Source organism: Helianthus annuus, chromosome 15, assembly GCF_002127325.2.
Source record: "Helianthus annuus cultivar XRQ/B chromosome 15, HanXRQr2.0-SUNRISE, whole genome shotgun sequence".
NCBI lineage: Eukaryota > Viridiplantae > Streptophyta > Magnoliopsida > Asterales > Asteraceae > Helianthus > Helianthus annuus.
Window position 1 is genome coordinate 45,847,414 of NC_035447.2, and position 13,217 is coordinate 45,860,630.

The 13,217-nt window shown below is 35.6% G+C and overlaps 1 long non-coding RNA gene across 1 annotated transcript; it reads left to right on the forward strand.

Annotated features, from left to right (window-relative positions):
* Positions 1–2,589: 2,589 nt before the first annotated feature.
* LOC110909598 lies at positions 2,590–2,852 on the forward strand. Its single transcript, XR_002575476.2, has 2 exons — positions 2,590–2,627; positions 2,760–2,852. It is a non-coding gene; the product is annotated as an uncharacterized LOC110909598 (long non-coding RNA).
* Positions 2,853–13,217: the final 10,365 nt, after the last annotated feature.

Sequence of the window (13,217 nt, forward strand, 5' to 3'; positions counted from 1 at the left end):
TGCAATCCAGAATAATGACATTTTATGTCAATTATTATAACTTATCAAAATATGTTAATTCACTAATTGTAATATTATGATATAATAACCTGACTACAAATAGAATACAGTATACTTGACTTTGTTATGGTATCCGCCATTTAGATTTATATATAATAATTATGGTCATGCTAACTTTCTGGGTAATAGCAATGAGAATCAAATAATGTATAATATCTCCCATACCAGTAGTTATTATAAAATATAATAACTTAATCACTGTAAGTATAACTGGTAACTATTTAGGATTTTAGAAAGCATTTTGTAATATAATTGTTTCACAAAAAGGTGATAAAACTGTGATAAAAGAGTATGGACTCACAAACGGTGAGAAAAGAGAAATGAACTCACAGTGCAGATTTCTACGGGCAAAGTTTAGTTTACAGATAAGCCTTGATAGATTGCTGATTTAATTTGAGCAGAGTCTAGTCTACTGATTAGCCTTTTTATCCTAAGTTTAATAACAAGCACACAATTCTGGGTTAGTAATCAATCCAGCATTTACGATAACTCACGAGATCAAATTCTCACAACGAACGACAAAGTGCAATACTTCAACTCATTTATCGTATTAACGACAAACGACAAAGTATAATACTTCAACTCATTTATCGAATTATCGACAAACGACAAAGTATAATGCTTCAACTCATTTATCGAATTATCGACAAACGACAAAGCATAACCCAATATGGGCGGCACTTAGACATTCTTTGGATATATTGATCCTGGAAATGAATCGTAATAGCGATCGAGTTATTACCCTGATTGCGGCAGCGTTTCGAGGTTTGTGTGTGTTAATTGTGGTAAACAGGCCGTAACTCAGTGCTTTAGACGAATTTCTTCGTCGTTCAAACGCAGAATTTCAAGTCCCAACCTCTACTATTTATAGCTGGAAAATAGTCCCCCTCGCGTGTCACGACAGGGAAACCTGGTCCTGGCGCGTGGCGCGAGAGGTCACTTTTAATATGAGGTAGCCACGCGTCTCAGTAGCTTGGGTGAGTCGACGGTTCGTTAAAATTCAATTTCTATCGAAAACAGTTTGGATAATACTAACTAGGAAATACCCCCCCTGAGTTTTAGGGGCCCTGATCCTGATTCCGATTGTTCTGAAAATTTTAGGGTTTGTGCAGAATCATTTGGGTGTCTTAATTAGGTTTTCCTATTGAATAAAATACTATAATAAATAACGGTTTTTGACGAGGGTTGTTACAGCTAACAACGCAAGGAAGTTGCCAATACGCTAAATAAATGACAAATAATTCAAACACAATAAACGTTTACCAAGAATCCAACACGAGTGGTCAAGCTGTACCAGTTACACGAATCCGCAAACAAGAATTAATGCCAAACAATGTAAAAGTTCATCCGAGTAGAAGTTATAAGAAGTTTAGCCGCTCATTGTTGTCATACTAGCTTCGATAATGATTCGGGAATTGCAAAACATGAAGTAGGGTTTTGAATGATTGCGTATGATGAAAGATGATGCTCTTCGATCGTCTAAAACCTGATTGCCGGCTGCTTGTTCTAGAAAATAGCGGGCCCACCCTAAAAATCAAATCTTGGCGATTAAAAACTCTTTCTTCTCGGCACCTTGGCCCGCGAGTCGCGACAGGAAGCACGTAACACCCCGCGTATCGCGGGGATGAGTATCTGGACCGACTTCATTTAATGTCCTCAGGCGAGTCGCGGAGATAACCAGCTCATGTGCCGCGTATCGCGGGGATGTCCCTGTTGACTTTTTCCAGTTCAGCTCCATATGTTGACTTGTCAGCTCCTTAAACCTTCATTATTCCCTGTTTTAAGCCCTGCTAAACACAAACATCAATATTCTATAAGTAACCTAACTCCTACCACTTAACGTATGTAACAAACTAACAATCGACACTTAACACAATAAACTATGCTTATTTTAACTTAACATCAGGGTATATGTGTAATTTCCATTTTAAATTGATTGCATTAATCTCGTTCTCTCTCACAAATCAACATATTCAAACCTTATTCAACATCCAACTTTCTCTCTCAAAACAAACCCTCATCTCAGATCTCACCGGCATCAAAACAACCATTCGTCTCAGATCTCGCCGGCATCGAAGACAAAAACAGGGCATTTTTTCGCCGGAATCAAAGAAAAAAACAGGGGAGGTTCAATGTTTTATCGCCGGAAAACTCTGTTCCTCGTCTCCTAGTTTTTCTGATCAACAGGTGATGTTCGCCAGATCGTTTTTCAGATCCGAATCAAAGAAAAACGATTCATCTCTGTTTCATTGCCGGCATTGATCTTCACCGGATCGTTTTTCAGATCCAAATAGAAGAAAAAACGATTCATCTCTATTTCCTCGCCGGCATTGATCTTCGCCAGATCGAAGAAAAAATGATTCTAAATCGCATTTTATTTTGTTTTTCAGATCCGAATCGATCACCGACGTATCGATCATTAATTTGCAATATGATGAAAGGTGTATTGTGGTTGAGTTAAATATATAGAGGGTTATAATAATTGCATTGATGTAACCGGTGATGGCACCTCCGCAATACGTCGTTGCGCCTCCGCCCAGACGAGAACCTGGCTTCCTTGAAGGCTGGTACTGTCTCTTTTGCTAATTGTATTCATTTCTTCCAATTTATACTTGATGATTAAATTGTTTTTTTTTTTTTTTTGAGAAAATTAAATTTTAAATGTTAAATGATAAATTGATTTTGTAAATATGGTGCAGTCTGGCTGCTCTGTGTTGCTGCTGCCTTCTTGACGAATGTTGTTGTGACCCAACCATAATTTTCTATTAAAGTATCATCCATATTAATAGAAACTTGTATGTTCTTCTTGTTTTAGATTTTAATTACATGTATTTATTTTAAAATTACTAGAAACTTATATGTTCTTTAAAATTCGTAATTTCTTTTTGTTTTACTAATTTCTAGACTATTAGGGTTCCGATTTAAGTTTTTTGGAGTTTATTTTTTTTATTTTGATATGTTTTTAATGCGATGTACACATGTATATTCTGATTTTGCTCTGTTTTTTAATGCGATGTACACATGTGTATTCTGATTTTGCTCTATTTTCAGTGCAATGTACACATGTGTATTCTGATTTTGCTCGGTTTTTAATGCGATGTACACATGTGTATAGCGTCTATTTTTGTGATATCTCAGAATTTTTTTGTGTATTGAATGTGTAAAGTTGTTTGATGTACACTTGTGAATTATGCAAAGTATTAGTTGCTGAGTTTTTTGTGCTAATATAGGAGATGTCGTTAACGAGAAAAGTGGAGATGGAAGGTCGATAAGGATGCTCACGTATGAGAGGTCGATAAGGATGATTCACGTATGTTTTTTTCTTGGTCGATACGGATGATTCGGCATACAACATGGCGAATAGTTGTAAAAGACTATGTTTTTTGTTTTTCCGATTATGTTGGGTGTATTGTTTTTACGAAACTGGAACTTGTAATTGTATGTTTTTCTGCTTGGTTTTGACAAACATTATGGAATTTGTAATTTGTTAAATATAAAATAGTTTTACAGGTATTATTTCTATGTATGTATTATGTAGCTAATTACACATATGTACGATGCTGAGTACACATGTGTACTGTTCTATTTATATCCAAGTAAACATGTGTATACCGTTGAAATATGAAGGTTACGTGTATCTTAAAATTCAAAATTTGAATTCTGGTGATGAAATCTGAAATAAAAATTAAAATTGAAATCTGGTGATTTGTTGTTTGTTTTGATAATTATCTTATTAATAATAAAACATAATGTGTGTTAGGCCCTAAAGTGTGAGACTGACGCATCAAATTAACACAACGGGCTATGGTTACGAACTGGGCTTTACCGGGTTAGTTTATATTAGGTTGTGGACCTTTATAGGTCACTTGGGCCAAGCTTTAGGCCATGTGGGCCAAGCAGGCCCAAGGGAAGCCCATGTAGGGAAGTGGGTTTGGGTATGTATATAAACAAGTTTCTAACTTGTTTTAGGTTTGGATCTTGAGAATTACAAAATTCCTCTAGAGAGAGAGAGGCGATTTGGTGGAGTAGGAACTTGTACCAGACGGTTTTGCTGGTTGATAGTAATAGAATCGTGTGCAAGTTTGAAAGTGATTCGGTTTCGTGTTCTTCGTATTTTCAGTTTTTCGTTTTGATTCTTGAATCACCAATTGATTGGATTCCGCACAATCAATTGGTTGTTTGATATCATTGAAAGATCCGTTTTACGGGACTTACAAGTGGTATCAGAGCCTTTAGAACCTATTTCTAGGCTCGGTTTGATATCAAAGATTCAAGATATTCATTATTTTTGGGTTGGTATTCTTCGCGTTCTTCGTGTTCTTCGTAATATTCATCGATTATTATTAAAAATCATCATAAACTGCTTTTCGATTTCTTTGGAAAGTGTTTAAAGGATAAAGTTATTTAAAAAATAGAATCGTATTTTGCAATATTTGTTTTTTTTAGAGATTTAAAAATCCAATATTTTAGGAATATTGAAACTGATTTATTCATTATCAGCTTCCTATAATTGAAAAACACCTTTGTTTTCACATCTCTCTGAGTTCTCGAGTCCTGAGTTTTTCGAGAAGTGTTGGGTCTCGAGTTGTCACTATTTCAAAAGGTCTCGACTCTTCATCCTCTTCAGCTGATCTCGAGTCTTCAACAATACGGTCTCGACTCATCTTCATCATCGCATCGCCTACCACTGAGACAGATTCATCAATCATAATTTCACATCAAGGTTTCGACTGCATTCATCACGGTTTCGAGTCACCACAGTCGCAACCACGGTTCCGTGTCCGAAGTTCCCGAGTCGCAACCACTCTCTCGACTCGCAATCTCTTGTCTCGATTGATCAAGTTTCAATATCATCATAACTAGTCTCGACTCGCAACCACGGTTCTGAATCGTAACCGAGATCTCGAGTCATCTCTTTCACTGTTCCTACTCGCAACCACATATCATTGATCATCACCGATCATCGTTCCGTTGTTCGAAACAGAGCATACAACTCCATCGGCCATACTCTCACACGATTTTATCATCACCAACACCAGCATAGCCAATACCTGTAACTGCCATCATCATCATCTTCCTCCGTCATCATCGCCATCACGACCACCTCCACTGTTCATCGTCATCATCATCTTCCTCCGTCACCCACGACAAACCTGCAACACATTGTAACCTCCGTTCTCCTTCCATCTGTCATCACCGTAACACCTTGTCGTTTATCATTTTCTCCGTCGCCGGCAATCATATCCACCATCGGGAATTTTAACTGGGGTTTTGTTTTGAAGGAAATCATCTTCAACGTCGGAAATCATCGGTTATACTCCTCATCATCATCATCTTGGCGACTGAAAATAATTAGGGTTTCGGTTCGGTATTTCTTAAACGAAGAAGACAGTGACAGTGTATTTTTAGGTTTAGATTGATTATATTATTAATAAAATCATTGTAATTATTAATCAATCATTACCTAATCATTGATTATTAATATTAATAATTATAATAACGTTAATAATAATAAGTATTCTTTTATAATTAAAAAAAAAATTAATTATTATTTCCTGATTAAATAGGGGTTATGATTAATTAAAAAATAAATATATATATATATATATATATAAAAAGGAAAAATTGTTTGTTTGTTTGTGATAACGGTTTTGACAGATTTTTGAGGCGCGGTTCAGAAAACGGGCTCATTTGATCGCGTGCAAAGTATTTGAGTTAGCGAGTACACGGGTTCTCGTTTGGTTGGTGTTTTGAGGAGACGAACAAAAGTATCTACAATCCGTTGAAATTATGGCATTCATATTTCACAAACCCGTGGCTCAAGAAATTACTCGTGAAGAGATACTTTCTGTCTTTTGCACTCCTGAGTGCAGGGAAAGGGTTGAAGCTTATAGAATACACAACGCTGAGCTCATTCAAGATTATCAAGACATAAAAAATAAAAAATTTACCTTATCGAAAAACGAGAAACTTTATAAAGAAAAGATTGAGGCTCAGCGAAAAGACATCATCAAACTTAAGGATGATGTGAGTGTAAAAACAGCCCATTTCTTAGAAGCTCAGGAGAAAATATGTATTTTAACTAAGGAACTGGAAGATATCAGAAACAGATATCAAATTAACGAACTTAATATTAAGAAATTTGATTCTTCCGGCAAACTAGTTAAAAACCTGTGCGATCAACAGCTTGCGTACAAGGAAAAGAAAGGGCGTGGTTTGGGTTACAATCAGACTCCTCCTCCATATAATGATAATTATACTTATCTGCCAATGACTGAGGAGGAGATGATGAATGAGAGTAAAATGACTTATGGTTCCAAAAACAACAATTCGTCTTCTCATGACAGACAAGTTGAGAAACAGAAGTCTACTCCATTAAATTTTGTTTCCAAAGGCTCAATTGATCCTAACGTTTCGTCTTCATGTGCAGATGATATTTCTGAAGTAAAGTGTGGAGATGTTCATGGGAGTGAACAAGTCGTTATTTCAAATATTTCTGAACCTTATTTTGAACCTTATTCTGAACCAACTGAATCTGACATTGCTTTTAGTCGTTCTTTATTTGCGTCGTTTTCTGCTTATGTTTCGTCTTGTCAGCCTGTTGTTTTGGGCAAAACTGATGATGTTTGTGTTGAAAATTTGAACAATAAGTGTGGTGATGATTGTTTTTCAGCTAATGTGTGTGATTGTGATGTTTCTAACGTTTCAGTTAATGACAGTGTTACAGGTGAGGTCCCTCGGGACGCATTCAGTGAAACCACTGAAACGACTTCTCAAGAAAATCAAGAGTATCCTGATTCTTCTTCTAAATCTGTCTCAGTGGGCGTCCCTAATGTTGAATCTAGTGGGACCCCATTGGAAACCGTGGCTGAAAGTAAACCACAAGTAGATTCACATGATACGTGCATTGATGAAACACTTGTTGATGAAACTTCTACATCTTTTGAAATTAAAACTGAACCAGATTTTGAAACAGAAGAGGTGGTCACATTGAATGAAAAGTCACAAGAAAATGTTTCTGATAAGGGAATTAAAACAGAAACTGAATCGTCTTTTCAAAATGATCCTGATAAAATTATAAAAGACGAAAAACATCATATGTCTGAATCTCATGCTTCTGCTAGTTCTGATCAACAGGTACAGAAAGAATCAGAAAAGGCACATGGAACACAAGCAAAGCAACCTAAGCAAGCTCGGTTATCTAGACCCATCAGATCAGCAACTGTTGCTAGCACTCCGAATCTCCATACATTGAAGCGACAGACTTGTTTCAACTGTGGAATTCCTGGACACATTGCTCGAAATTGTGTTCATCGCCCAAACGTGCAACAAAAAATTAATACTCACTCTTGTGCTGATGTTTGTGAGCCGGGTCACAACACACAGAAGGAGCCAAAACGAGTAGATCAAAATCAGGGATATAAGAAGTCTGCTCATCAAGGAAAATCACAATCTCGTAAGGCTCGTGACAAGGTGAAGAAAAGCTCCAATCAGGGAGAAAAGACGAAGAATGGTGCTCAGAGCAACAAGACTTTTGCAAACAGCAAATACAAGCACCCAAATTCATCTTCGTCTAAGAGTAATGTGCAGTCAAATCCAAAGCAAAAAGGACCGGTTTGTCCTTCAGGACCTGCTAGAGCAAATCAAGCTACTCAAAATGTCTTTCCGATGAAAAGACAAACTTGCTACAACTGTGGCATTGCGGGTCATATTGCTAGAAACTGCACAAGGCGTCCCTACGTACCCTACTATATGCAAAATCAGAGGGTTACATCAAAGGATAACAATCATTCCAAGCCAATGAAGGTATCTTCACCTAAGGCAATGAAGAATGTGAATCCCAAGATTAAACCTTCTGATGGGGATTGGAATGCTGCTAAAAACAAACGCAAGGCTGTTCAGGAACAAAAACGTGTTTCTAAAACTAACAAACCTGAAACAGCTAAAGTTGCTCAACCGAAGGCAACAAACGCGTTTGCTAGACCGAAACAGTTTTGGAAACCCAAATCCAAAGCAGCAACGTCTCCAATCCTTGAAACGAAAGGGGACTTGTGTTTGAAGGAAGTGTCTTACTTTGATGCTTCAGGTAAACCCAGGACCACGATGGCCTGGGTACCCATGTCTTACTAATCTCCTTACTTTTCAGGAACAACCAAGGAGGAGCTGTTGACAATCTCTGGAATGTTGATAGCGGTTGTTCCAGAGATAAAAACGGGTAACATTTCACTGTTGCAAAAAGTTCAAATTTTTTTTACAGATGATATGTTTCCTTTGGAGAAGATAAAAGAAGTAAGAAATGATCAGCAAAAGGTACCGTTTAAATTCAGTACTTTGATTTGAATTTGATTAGTCTTCAATCTGATGACAGAACGGTTAAGCAAAAATATTCTTCTCTTTCTTAGTTTATAACTTTGTATATAAAGTGTCCTTTCTCTAGTAAATGGTAAATTTGCGCAAAAATCCAAGATTTATGCACAAATTTAGGGGGAGAGAGAGACATATATAGAGTTTAGGGGGAGAAAACTCAAAAGAAAAATACAAAAAGAGTTTGCTGTATATATATATATATATATATGCATTGTTTTAGGGGGAGAAAATGAGAAAAATACAAAAACATTAGAAAAATGAAAAGCCAAAAAAAAATTGCATGATATGGGAAGTGAAATAAATGTTCGTGTTAAAGGGTTTGACTAACACATGTAAGGTGCCATAGCTGAAAAGACTAGGATCTACTGCGATATGTCGATAGGCTTGACGCTCAACATGATAAAAGATACTAAGTGATATAAACATAACGAACTATGTACCATGTGGGTAACATACCAACGGCGTATGATTTTATGGTCTTAAATCTTGCGTTGATAGATAGCCAACATCTGAGGTTTCGGGTCTTTATATTGTTGAATCATCCGGGGATATCTTGACTGTCCTTCTGTTTAGAACTAAAATTGTACATGACCCTAGGAAAGAAAGTCACTTGGAATTAGCTCATTTCTATTTGAATGTCTGTATGTTGTCCCGATACACACAATTTTGATCTGATTCTAAAATCTTCTCTGAAAAAAGTCGTGTACCTCCTCTGCTGCATCCAGATACATGCTGACCTGGAGGTGCTAGGCAACGACAGCTTCTGCTGCATCCAGATACATGCTGACCTAGCTGTACGTTGTCGCGCTATAGATCTAATACACCCGAAAGAGGCCCTCTAGTGCCCAAAAGAAACCCAAGAAACCTATATCAAATTAAGAAAAACTCATTTGATCTGTATATTATACCATCTCTGCAAAAGATATATTCTGTTCTCTTCTCAACCTATTCCCAGTTAAGATTTCAGAAATCTGGATTGGACTTGTGAAATATGTGGTAGGGAAGATACTTGCATGATAGAGTGTGCTGTTTATATTTCCAGGATTTGATTAGTATTTATTTGGGTGTTCATTGTTAAGAAATCAAAACATGATAAAACAGATAATATGCAGACCTAGACACTGTCAGGGTATCTTAAAGGATGACATCAGTATACTCACCTGCTACGATGAATCGTTGTGCTTACCTTGATCGCGGGGGTATGTCTTGGAATGGGACACACGGGTATAATAGTATAATATTACCTTAAGCATATCACAAAGTTGAAAATTGAAAGTTGAGCGTTAAAGTTTAAGTGGACAAACATATTGGCAATCGTATAGACCAGTTTGATTAGACTCGTACTGAAAAGTGTTCCTTAGTCTGCCCGAGAACAAATTTTGATCCCATTGCAATTGTAATTGTATATTATCGTAGTTGTTTATATTTTGAGTTTTTATTTGTTTTAAGTTCTTAAAATTAAAAATAAAAAAAAAGAAAAATTCAAAAATCCAAAAATAGAGTTTTTATTTGTTTTTCTTAAAATTAAAAAATATAACCGTTCTTGAAGATTTGACTGATCATCAAAAGTTAAAATAATTCAGATTGTGAAATTTCATGTACCTAGTGTTCATGTGGTACTCTCCCTGTTGCATAAGAAATGTTTGCTTATGAGTTTGTGAGCATATGCAGAATTTGATTTCAATCAAGAACAGGGGTTGATGAAGACTGAGATGTTGTTAGTTGCTGAAGAAGCCTGAAGCAGAAAAACAACAAGATGTACCTGAGTCAGAAGAACCGGATACGAAACGTCGTCTGACAGTGAAAGTACAATTGAAGAAGTACCATGAACCTGCTTGAAAGAGAAAGACTGAAGTTTGAAAGAGCTGTTGAGAATCCTCCTCTCACATTCTTTCTGACAGAGAATTTTCAAGAAAAGCTGATCGAGATCCTCATATGAAGCTAACCACAAGAGCTGAAGAAAGAGACCCAGTGCTGAGAGTTCAGAAGTCAAGAACTTCTACAAAATCTGCAGCATAGCGACAACCATAGACTACGTTGAAGACGTTGCTGATTTCAAGTATGAAGACAATTTGATGGCATCAGTCTAGGGGGAGATTGTTAGGCCCTAAAGTGTGAGACTGACGCATCAAATTAACACAACGGGCTATGGTTACGAACTGGGCTTTACCGGGTTAGTTTATATTGGGTTGTGGACCTTTATAGGTCACTTGGGCCAAGCTTTAGGCCATGTGGGCCAAGCAGGCCCAAGGGAAGCCCATGTAGGGAAGTGGGTTTGGGTATGTATATAAACAAGTTTCTAACTTGTTTTAGGTTTGGATCTTGAGAATTACAAAATTCCTCTAGAGAGAGAGAGGCGATTTGGTGGAGTAGGAACTTGTACCAGACGGTTTTGCTAGTTGATAGTAATAGAATCGTGTGCAAGTTTGAAAGTGATTCGGTATCGTGTTCTTCGTATTTTCAGTTTTTCGTTTTGATTCTTGAATCACCAATTGATTGGATTCCGCACAATCAATTGGTTGTTTGATATCATTGAAAGATCCGTTTTACGGGACTTACAATGTGGATAATGAATTTAAAATAGGAAAGATGTAACTTAATTCAATTATGAAAATAATGATTTAAATCTAATTTTTTATATAATTACAATCCTACCCTTAACAACTAAAAAGGAAATCAAGGGTCCAGATCTGTTCACGCAGTTCACTCTTGGGAGGTTGTTCACGCTGGAACCCTGCCCTATATATATATATATATATATATATAGGGGAAGGTTCAAATGAAAACCACTAGTTATTGTGAAAACTCGAAAACTAATTAAAAAAAGCCAAAAAAACATACAAAAAAATAACTAGTGGTTTTCATTTGAACATTCCCCTATATATAGGGGATGGTTCAAATGAAAACCACTTTTATTGTGAAAACTCGAAAACTAACTAAAAAAAGCCTAAAAAACACACAAAAAAAAATTTTTTTTTTCAATTTTTTTTTATAAAAATCGCTAGTTTTTATATATAAAAAAAACTTTTTTTCAAAAAAAAAAATTTGTGTAGTGCACATGTGTAATAATACACATGTGTAGTACACATACATATGTGCAGTATTACACATGTGCACTACACAAAAAAAAATTTTTTTTTTTTTGAAATTTTTTTTATATTAAAAAACCTGCGAAATTTTGATTGCAAAAAAAAATTAAAAAAAAAATTTTGTATGTTTTTTTGGCTTTTTTTAATTAGTTTTCGAGTTTTCACAATAACTAGTGGTTTTCATTTGAACCTTCCCCTATATATATATATATATATATATATATATAGAGGAAGTGCAGAATACAAATCCCCTAATCATACAAATCCCCTAATCATACATTACGTACATGATCATAATAGCCCTACACGTGTCCCTAGTTCTGTTTTCCTGCATAAGGGTATATCAGACAATCCATTCAATCAGCAGATGGCAAATTTGACAATTCCTTCAATAAGTAGATCACCAGTTCGTTACACCACTATCCCGGTAATTATGAATCGTATCAGTTTAATCGATTGTTGTTTCCAATGGATCCACAGAGCAACACCGGACGAAACACATATGTTGATTTTGAAGACGTTGAATTCGTCAGTGAGCATTCCAATAGAAATTAATTTCGCATGTTATTATTTAAACAAATCGCATGTTATAAAAAGCACGAAATACAATTTCGCATGTTATAAAATTTCACATTTTTATAATGTCGCATGTTATAAAATTTCACATGTTTTTAATGTCGCATGTTATACCATTTAGCATGTTATACAATTTAGCATGTTATACAATTTAGCATATTCTACAATTTAGCATGTTATCTAATGTAGCATATTCTACAATTTAGCATGTTATACAATGTAGCATGTTATACAATGTAGCATGTTATACAATTTAGCATGTTATACAATTTAGCATGTTATACAATTTAGCATGTTATACATTTTAGCATGTTATACAATTTAGCATGTTAAACAATTTAGCATGTTATACAATTTAGCATGTTATACAATTTAGCATGTTAAACAATTTAGCATGTTATACAATTTAGCATGTTATACAATATACAATTTAGCATGTTATACAATTTAGCATGTTATACAATTTAGCATGTTATACATTTTCGCATGTTGTTCGCATGTTATACAATTTCGCATGTTGTTATGGAAACCTAAATTCGCATGTTAGTTACAAGTATTCGCATGTTATTTACAAATTCACATGTTATAGATTTAGTACGTTAGTTACAAGTATTCGCATGTTGGATTTGTGGTCGGTCGTTTTTCTTGCTCTGTTGCTCCCGCACAACTGACATAAACAATCACATCAAAATTTTTATTATTCTAGTAAACATTGTTGTCGATTGGAGATATAATACCTCCCAAAGCTGTTGTAGTTGTCATAATCGTCGGATGAACAACCGATTGGATGAAATCGCACCAGCAGACGTCGATTGTAGAAGAGTCGGTTGGAAAAGAAGAAGTTACCGAACGAAATTACCAGGATTTTGATAGAGGAATTGTCAATTTTATCCTTCGCGGTTGGTTTTATGTATATTAATTTAGTTATATAAATTAATTTCGTAGCGTTCAATAGATAGAAGATCAGACGGTTGGGCTTATCGCATACATAATGCAGGATAAGGGGTATTGTACGTTAACCGGCCTCTATATATATATATATATATATATATATATATATATATATATATGTATATATAGCAGGGCCGGCTCTATAGGCTTGGCAATCTGGGCACGGGCCTAGGG